Source organism: Rattus norvegicus, chromosome 7 (genome assembly GCF_036323735.1).
Source record: "Rattus norvegicus strain BN/NHsdMcwi chromosome 7, GRCr8, whole genome shotgun sequence".
NCBI classification, from domain to species: Eukaryota; Metazoa; Chordata; class Mammalia; order Rodentia; family Muridae; genus Rattus; species Rattus norvegicus.
The window spans coordinates 15927322-15935707 of record NC_086025.1 but is presented as its reverse complement, the minus strand read 5'-3'; the positions used below and the strand labels follow the sequence as shown (position 1 = coordinate 15935707).

The following is an 8386-nucleotide window of genomic DNA, read 5'->3' as shown; positions in this document are numbered from 1 at the left end:
CCTGCTTGTACAGCATCATGTATCCAGACAGAAAGCTAAACCAGAGCTGGGCACTATGGTAAGAATGAGTCTTGGGGTATGAGATGTCCTCTTGGTTTCTAAGAATACATTCTCACCCACTAATCTGTGTCCTATCCCTTCTCCAACTTTCATGACCCCCTGGATCTCACTATGGAGTTAGCACTTGGAATGGTTGCTTTAGATTAAAGATCCAAGCCAGGGTGAAGACCAGAATACAAAGCTAATCATGGCTTCCTACTTCTCTATATACAGAGACAGATGGAGAGGTATTGCAAATAATCTAGCAAAAGAAGACAGAGCCCAAGCAGTCCATATGGTTACTGACCCTATGGATGCCTTAGCAGGTAAAGCCCAATCGACTGAGCGCTTGCAGTCACGTGGATAGAATACCTACAGGCCCAAGTCTTCAAAGAGGGTAAACCCTTCACTCAGACTCTGTTTAAAAATAGATTAGAACAAAGCCCCTGTAAGATGGCCTTCTGAGTGAGTGCAGCCCTATTGGGGTGAACCACACCAGGTGTCTGTGAGTCATGGAACTGTTTCCAGGTGACAGGCACAGGAGATCTCTGGATCCAGTCTCACATCCATCTCATACTTGGAATATCCCATCAGCACCTGCTCTACCTAAGTTGTTGTCTTGGGATTTAGAACATCTGGTGGGAAAAGACTAGGTCACCCAGCAAAAGGCTTCAAAAGACAGGGTCTTATGGCTTAGAATTTTTTAAAAAGCCTTGGTATTAACATCATGGAGGAAGCAATAGGCAATCCCCTGACCAGTGGCTTATATCAACACTTTGTGGATTGAGGACCTGGGAGAATTCAAATCATGCCAAGTCAACAAGTTAGAGGGTCCCTATGAAAAGCTACCAGAAGCATTGTCCTCTTAAACAGGCAGAGGCACACACACACCTTTTCCTTGACAAACAAGACAGCATGTCAGTCTTGTACCAGTGTGCATATACCTAGGGAGGAAGCATTCTACCTCTTCAGGTCCCATGTTGCATGAGGTACAAGTAAAGGGGTCTGACTTTTCCACCTGGAGCCACCAAAGAGATATTCACTGAGAAGTCCTGTTGCTCCCAAACAAGCTGAAGCTGAACTCCTAGTGTCCATCTGGATGTGCTTATCTCCAAGGTCCAGCAGCTGGAACTTAAGTGATATGGCCTGGGAAAGAACCTAGAATGTACCTTGCTCTCGTGTTGTTTCATGGCTAGACATCTTTCTGCATAAACTCCAGCATCACAAAGTCACCTTTTGTTCTCTTGTCTATGTTGAAAGACTTTGACGACCACAACTCCTCTGCTCTCTGAAAGAGGCTCTGTTGGCTTAGTGTAGGGCAGCAAGCTGGCAGGGTTGAAGTTAACAGTACTGGATATGGCGCTAGTCCAGGATAACTGCCTGATTATTTGAGCTTTGTACTTTCACCTCTGTTGCCCAGTAGGAGGGAAATACAGCATGGAGCATGGACCTTCTCTGTAATCTCACTGACATAGGACCAGGCATCATTCTTCCCTGTTCCTCTCATGGTGTTTCAGGCTTCCCCTCTGGGTCTCTCTTATCTTTAGTAGCGTTTCTCTTACACAGTCATGCTTATTTTAAAACTTTTAAGCAGACTCCAGGAATCAGGACCTATTTCTATCCTAAAATCTTTTAACCCTTTTTAGATTCTTTTCCAAGATCTGAGGCCAAACACCCAACAATAGCAAAATATCCTACTAGCCCCCATCAGTTCTACCATGAGCTTGGCAAATATTTTTAAGGGTCTCATGGTCCTGGTAAGTGTTGGTACCTAGTATATTTAGAAATAGGTCTGGAGAAAGGTGGAGATATATGTTTGAGCTTGACCATCTTGTCTAAAACAAGACAGCAACCAAATTCTAATAACTGGGAACCAGAGCTCACCATATAGGAGGGAGAAAAGTCAGATTTATAGAGTGGGACTGAAAAAACTAATACTGGTTTGTTTGTTATGAGTGATATGAGCAATCCAAAATTACCAGTTCCCTGAAAGAGGGGCAAGTCGTTAGTCAGCTGTTTTCTGTGCAGGTGTGAGTTGTCTTGCACAAGAAAGCTACTCCTCAACACAGAAAAAGTGGTCAGTGTAGCTGGTTCATTTTAGTCACCAGATTCCAAACACCAGGACCATCAGTTGGCTACCTGACTCCAAAACAAGAACACTGTATTTCAGACTTGGCCTGGAGTTTTTCATGCTAAAAAAGAGACAGCATAAGCATGCTCTCCAGTAAAACTCCCCATGAGGCATATCAGACACTGCCCAACATTGCCTGGCACTGCCACCTGTTGCCCATTCAGTGGTGTGGATAAGAAAAAGACACCCTCCTCTGCCCTTGTACCTCACCACCTATGGCATGCATGACACTTGACTCTTGTGTGACTAGAACAGGAGAGCAGCCCCTGTCATTCACCTGCTAGAACACTCAGGAGTTCAGGTCCTTAACCTTGCTAGGGCAGCACAATAGATCTAGCCCTGGATAAATGGGCTGTGTATGAAAAGGCCCCAAGGGTTCTGTCACTTGTCTGCTAGGCAATGGTGAAGATGAAGGAGAAACACCTCTCCCCTTATTCATCATGATGTCTGTGGCAGACAGGAGAGCTGGCCCTGTGCTCATGTGTAACAGAACTGCCCATGTTCTCACTCGCTGCAGTACTCAAGAGACAGGAACTGGCACTTCACCTGAAGAGTAGGGTGTCACTGGCCATGTTTTCAGGGACTACAAGGTAAGCAGTCTCCTTGAAGGGTGCTAAAGTCATCAGGCTGACCAGATACTTCTCAGGCACAAATCCAGGGCTTTGAATTGACACCAATATCTAGCTATTGGTGAACTTCTGGAGTGCATGCAGGGCCAGTTTTATAGATCTAAAAGTCCAGAATGTCTATGATACAGATAACCACCATGACAACAAAATGTCTGAGAAGAGGTCCATTGAAATTCCAGTGTTGATAGAGTAGCTGAAGCCTCATACCACACCATACAACCACCATAATGAAAATTTGCAGATGAGAAGGTGTGAATGCCATGGAGACATAGTATAGCTTCCACAACAATCATTTTCCACTATTATAGGGGAAGATGGCATGGGGTAAGTATGAACAGGAGAGGATAGGGAGATAGTGAGATTGTGTTTTGTGATAGGAAATACACACACACACACAGAGGGCAGGGAGGGAGGGAGAGAGGGACATGAGGGAGACAGATATATATATATACATATATATAACCCTAACTCACAACCATTGAGCCAGCCACAAGAAAATATTGTACATGACAAAGCAGTAATATATTACCTTTGTCATGGCGTGTTTTCACAGTAGTATATATATATAGAGAGAGAGAGAGAGAGAGAGAGTAAGCACAGACAAGTGAGCAGGCGAAATTGAATAATGTTAAGCACTAGAAAGGTCTTTAATGCCACAGTGGTAGTTAACTAGTCAATGTCTGAGAAATAGCAGTGTTGTTCGAAGTACGAACTCACAGTGATTGTCAGCATATGCATGAGAGAAAGCAAGCTTATACTAGAGGGAAACTTATGAACAAGGAAGTGGGGATAAGGACTGGAAATCCAACTACAAGGTGAGAGACCATTGGCACTTGACAGCTGCTGGGAGAGGAAAAGGCTGTTTTTGATGCCAAACCCTGAGAGGTCAATGATTCTCCAACTCACACTTCATGACTGAGATTAGTTGGGTAACAAAAACTGGACCTGATCGAGAGATATGAAGGGAAAGGAAGAGGAGGAGGGAGGGGGAAAGGGAAGGGGAGGCAGAGGAAGAGCAAAACAGGGAAGGGAGGGAGAGGGAGAGGTTGAAGAAGAGGAGGAGGATCAGAGGGGATGAAAAGGAGAGTGAGACTGGTCTTCAGTCTGGACAAACCAACCTCTGTTGACTAGTTTTGTTCTTGATGCTTCCCTAGGACACTTTCAGAGGCACAGTGCCATTACCTACGTTTACTCAGCTGGAGCCCTGTTTTCTACATCTTCTGACTCCTGCATCCCCAAGGGCTGTGACTGATAGGGCACACATGGGATTAATAGGGGACTAATAGGCATTTGAGCAGTCCCATCACTGAAGAGAAGGGTTCATCATTTCTCAGAACTGCATTCAGAGCTGAGATTTAATAGAGCCCATTGATGACAGGTTGAGCGTTTTCAGCTTTGCAGTGTGCCTAGCATTCTGTCTTCATCTGCATCATGACTGTGATCCATATGTAATGTCTCACCAGGAAATATTTGATTGCAGAAGAAGGAAGCCACACTAGGTGTGTGTAATTCTTGTCCCCAGTGGTTCAGCTTTTATCCATACTTAGAGGATCAGAACTTGTAAGACGCTCAACCACAGGTGCAGAGACCTTCACACCCAGTTAGCACAGTGTCTGGTAGGGGAATCCACCTAGAGATGTAGATTCACAGGTCACCTCCACCACTGAGGCTCTAGTCAGGACCCTGAGCTGATTTACCTTAGATTCAGTTGAAGGAGATGGGGGAGGGGACAAAAATCACTGGAAGAGTCTGTGGTCTGAAAAAATTGCTTTCTCTGCAAAGTGTGGCAGGCATTAGTAATACTTATGTGACTTGGAAAGGAGAGTAGACACATGACTAATGGAATGACTCTAGAGTTGATAGGGAATTCTCTGACTTCCATTTCTCCTTCTGTGAGAAAATAATGAAGACTTAAATAATGAATAACTTAAGGAATGGTTTGTCCTGGCTCAGACGTAATGATGATACAGTATCTCATGGTGGGAACAACAGGGTATTAGCAGAAAAAGCAACTGATTTCCCTGTGTTCATGGTCAGGAATCCCAGGCAGTGGATGGTTGAGAATCTTGTTGCTTTCACAGTTTGATGCAGCTGGAAATGCACCCCAAGGAAATGTTCCAAAAATCATGCAGGGTGGGCCTTATGTTCCTTAGAGAAAAACATCTCAAAAACACTCACAGATACTTGCCCAAAGGTTGGCACCTAAGCGCCCGTCACAGTCACAAAGAAGGTTGATTTCTGGGAAGCTAAGGAGCCCGTAGAAAGAAGTACTTTACGTTCAGAAAGTTCATTGTTTGATCAAGACAAATGCTGACCAAAAAAGGAGCTGGGAGGACACAGAGCACAGAGCTTGGAAACTGCGTGTGTTTGTTTGTACTTGCGTGGAAAATGGAGGGGCACTATTGGAGGTGTGTGCTTGTTTGAATACATGTGTCACTGTATGCATGTGTTTGGAGATTCTCCTCCTATCTGCCTGGAAGGAGTTTTCCATTTGCCTTTGGAGCATGATGTACAACACTCAGCGCCTCAACTGCGCTGCCTGTCTAGGAGCTGCCTAACTTCCCACCATAATGATTTGGACGGAAACTCACAACCATTGAGCCAGCCACAAGAAAATATTGTACATGACAAAGCAGTAATATATTACCTTTGTCATGGCGTGTTTTCACAGTAGTAGAAATTCTAACTGAAATTGCTGGGGAAGTAAGCATCATCTCTTTCCAAGGGAAGAAATTATTGAGAGATGCAGAGTGGATCACAAGTAGAAGGCTGCTCTGTCGCTCTCTCTCCTTTGCACACAGTTGAGGGACTGGCAGACCTGCGTAGCTCACACTGAAAAATACCAGGAAACTCCCCAGTGCATCCAAGTAGGGAGAAGACAGGGCTGAGGAGAGCAAGGAGATGCTGCCAATGCAAGCAGGAGGAAAAGTAGAAAGGAGAAGCCAAAATCGAAGACAGAAGAAGCAACAAAAGGAATGGAAAAGACTTGTTCCTCCAGAGCAAAAGCAGTGAAAGAGAAAGGGCCTTCTGAAGTTGATGTGTGTTCTGCTAAATCCAACAAGGCCAAGAAGGAGGATGAGCCTCAAGACCTCAATGCTTGTAAAAGCAAAACATCCCAGAAGAAAAGGAGTCCCTTGAGAAGAAAACAGCCAATGGGAAAAAAAAATAAAACAGAGACAAAACCCAGGAAGTTTCTGAAGCAAAGGCAGACATGCCCAAGCCCAAGGAGAAGAAAGGGAAAGAAGTTAATGAGACAAGGGAGAGAAGAGCCCAGGCTCAAGAATGTCCTCTCCCATTCCGAACCAAACTCCAACTCCAGGGATGCTCCTGGTGAAGAACATAGTAATGAGATAGAAAAGGAAATACTCATAGAGAAGAAAGGATTTTCTCTAATTTTCCCATACCCGAAGAGACTGTCAAGCTTCTCAAAGATCAAAGCTTGAGGGGTTTACTTCCCGTTTTTTCTAAAAGCCAAGACATTCCGCCAGTGAGACAGACTTCATTGCCCAGGCATGGACAGTAAGCAGGAAGACCTTCTCCTTTGCCGTCCCTTTGATTGGGTAACTTAAAGGTGGACTTCAAGAGAGGAAGAGAGGCCAAGCCAATCAGATACTAGTGCTGCACCTACAAGAGAATTAGCAAATCAAATGAGCAAAGACTTCAGTGACATCGATAAAAGCTATCAGTGTTTTTTATGGTGAAACTCCCTATGGTGGTCAACAAGAACAAGTGCAGAGTGGGATTGATATCCTGGTTGGGACCCCAGCTCGTATTGAGGATCACTTGCAGAATGGCAAGCTAGATCTCACCAAACTTTAATGTGTTGTCCTGGATGAAGACGACCAGATGTTGGTTTTGAAGATCAAGTGGAAGAAATTTTATGTATAGCATACAAGAACGATTCTGAAGGCAACCCCCAAACATTGCTTTGTCTCTGCAACATGCTCTCATTGGGTATTTAATGTTGCTAAGAAATACACAAAACCTACGTATGAATGGGTGGACCTGATTGGGAAAAGACTCAGAAAGCAGCCCTAACTGTGGAGCACAGGAGACAGAGAGGACAGTGGTGAGTGGGGATATGTTCCGAGGGTACAGTGGTCATCAAGGGGACATGTTCAATGTCTGTGAAACCAAGAAGGATGGCAGGAGCTGTCACAAAACACATGCATAAAGCAGGAATGCCCAGTTCTTACATGGGGGCATTCTCCAGAAGCAAAAGGAAATCACCCTGAAAGGTGCTGAAATGGCAATTTTGTGGTTTTACTGGCTGCAAGTGGGTTAGACATCCCCGAGGGTGACCTGGTTGTTCACAGCTGTACACCAATGGAAATGGAGTCTTTGATCTTTCAAGAAGAACAGGCAGAGCTGAAGGATAGGGGTTTGAACTGCTTTTACCAAAGAAGAGTACGAGTTACCCCAGGTGGAGCGGAAAGCCAGCACTAAATTTGAGTGGATAGGTCTTCCTTCTGAAACAAACACTGAAAGCCTCCAGCAAAGATGCCATCAGACTATTGGACTCTGTGCCCCCACTGCTGTTGGCCATTTCAAGCGGTCAGCTGAGACGCGGACTGAGGAGAAAGGAGCTGTAGAGACCTTGGCAGCTGCTCTATCTCCACAGATCAGGGACCACATCAGTCGACCAGTGCTCCCTGATCCACTGCCCAGCAGCCTTTGAGACCATGATACTGTAGTGCTTTGTTGAGATGTCCAACTGAGCTACGCTTGGAAGGAACTCAAGGAGCAGCTAGGCAAGAACATTGATGCCAAAATGAAGGGGATGGTCTTCCTCAAAGGAAAACCGGAAGTTTGTTTTGATGTCTGCACTGAAGCAGACACAGAAACACAGGTGAAGTGGCACGGTTGGAGATGCTGGCAGCTCACCGTGGCCACTGAGGAGCCAGAGCTGAAAGGACCCCCAGAAGGATATCAAGGGGGCAGGGGCAGCAGATGGCAGCCATGGTGATTTCATGGGACAGCAGGGTGGAAGCAGGAACTTCCTGGATCAGGGCAGGAACAGCAAGGAGGAAGTAGAAACTTCAGAGGACAATGAGCAAGAGGTGACAACAAAAGGTACCAGATCCACAATCAAAGGCCAGAAGTGGAGTCATAGTAAAGGATTTGGTAAGTGAGTAGAGCCAAGAAGAAACTCTTCACAATAGGCACCCCAGGGTCCCTCCTGCTCTCAAAGTCCCCAGTGCTTCATTCCTTTTAGATGATTTACCAGCTCCCCTTCCTTGCAGAGAGGCTTCTGACCTGTCTGAGTAACCGTCATTCTGTCTTCCTTTTGGAAAGAAGTAGGAATGGATGAATGAATGAATGGATGGATGGATGGATGGATGGATGGATGGATGGATGGATGGATGAATGGATGGATGAATGAATGAATGAATGAATGCATGCATACATAATGTGAGGACGACAAAGTAATCAATCTGATATTGGACCCTCAATGCACTTCCCAGGTGCTGCTCCTCTAACTGGAGCCTCAGGAGCCAATAGAGCAGCTGGGGAGGTGATCAAAGTCTCTCTCAGGTTGCAGCTTTAATGCACTTCCCTGCGCAGCACAGGCACTGTTGTGCCTGTA

General features: G+C 45.4%; 1 pseudogene; it reads left to right on the top strand.

Annotated features, from left to right (window-relative positions):
- Positions 1-3113: 3113 nt before the first annotated feature.
- Positions 3114-7871, top strand: Ddx21-ps4 (DExD-box helicase 21, pseudogene 4; annotated as a pseudogene).
- The last annotated feature ends 515 nt before the right edge of the window (positions 7872-8386 follow it).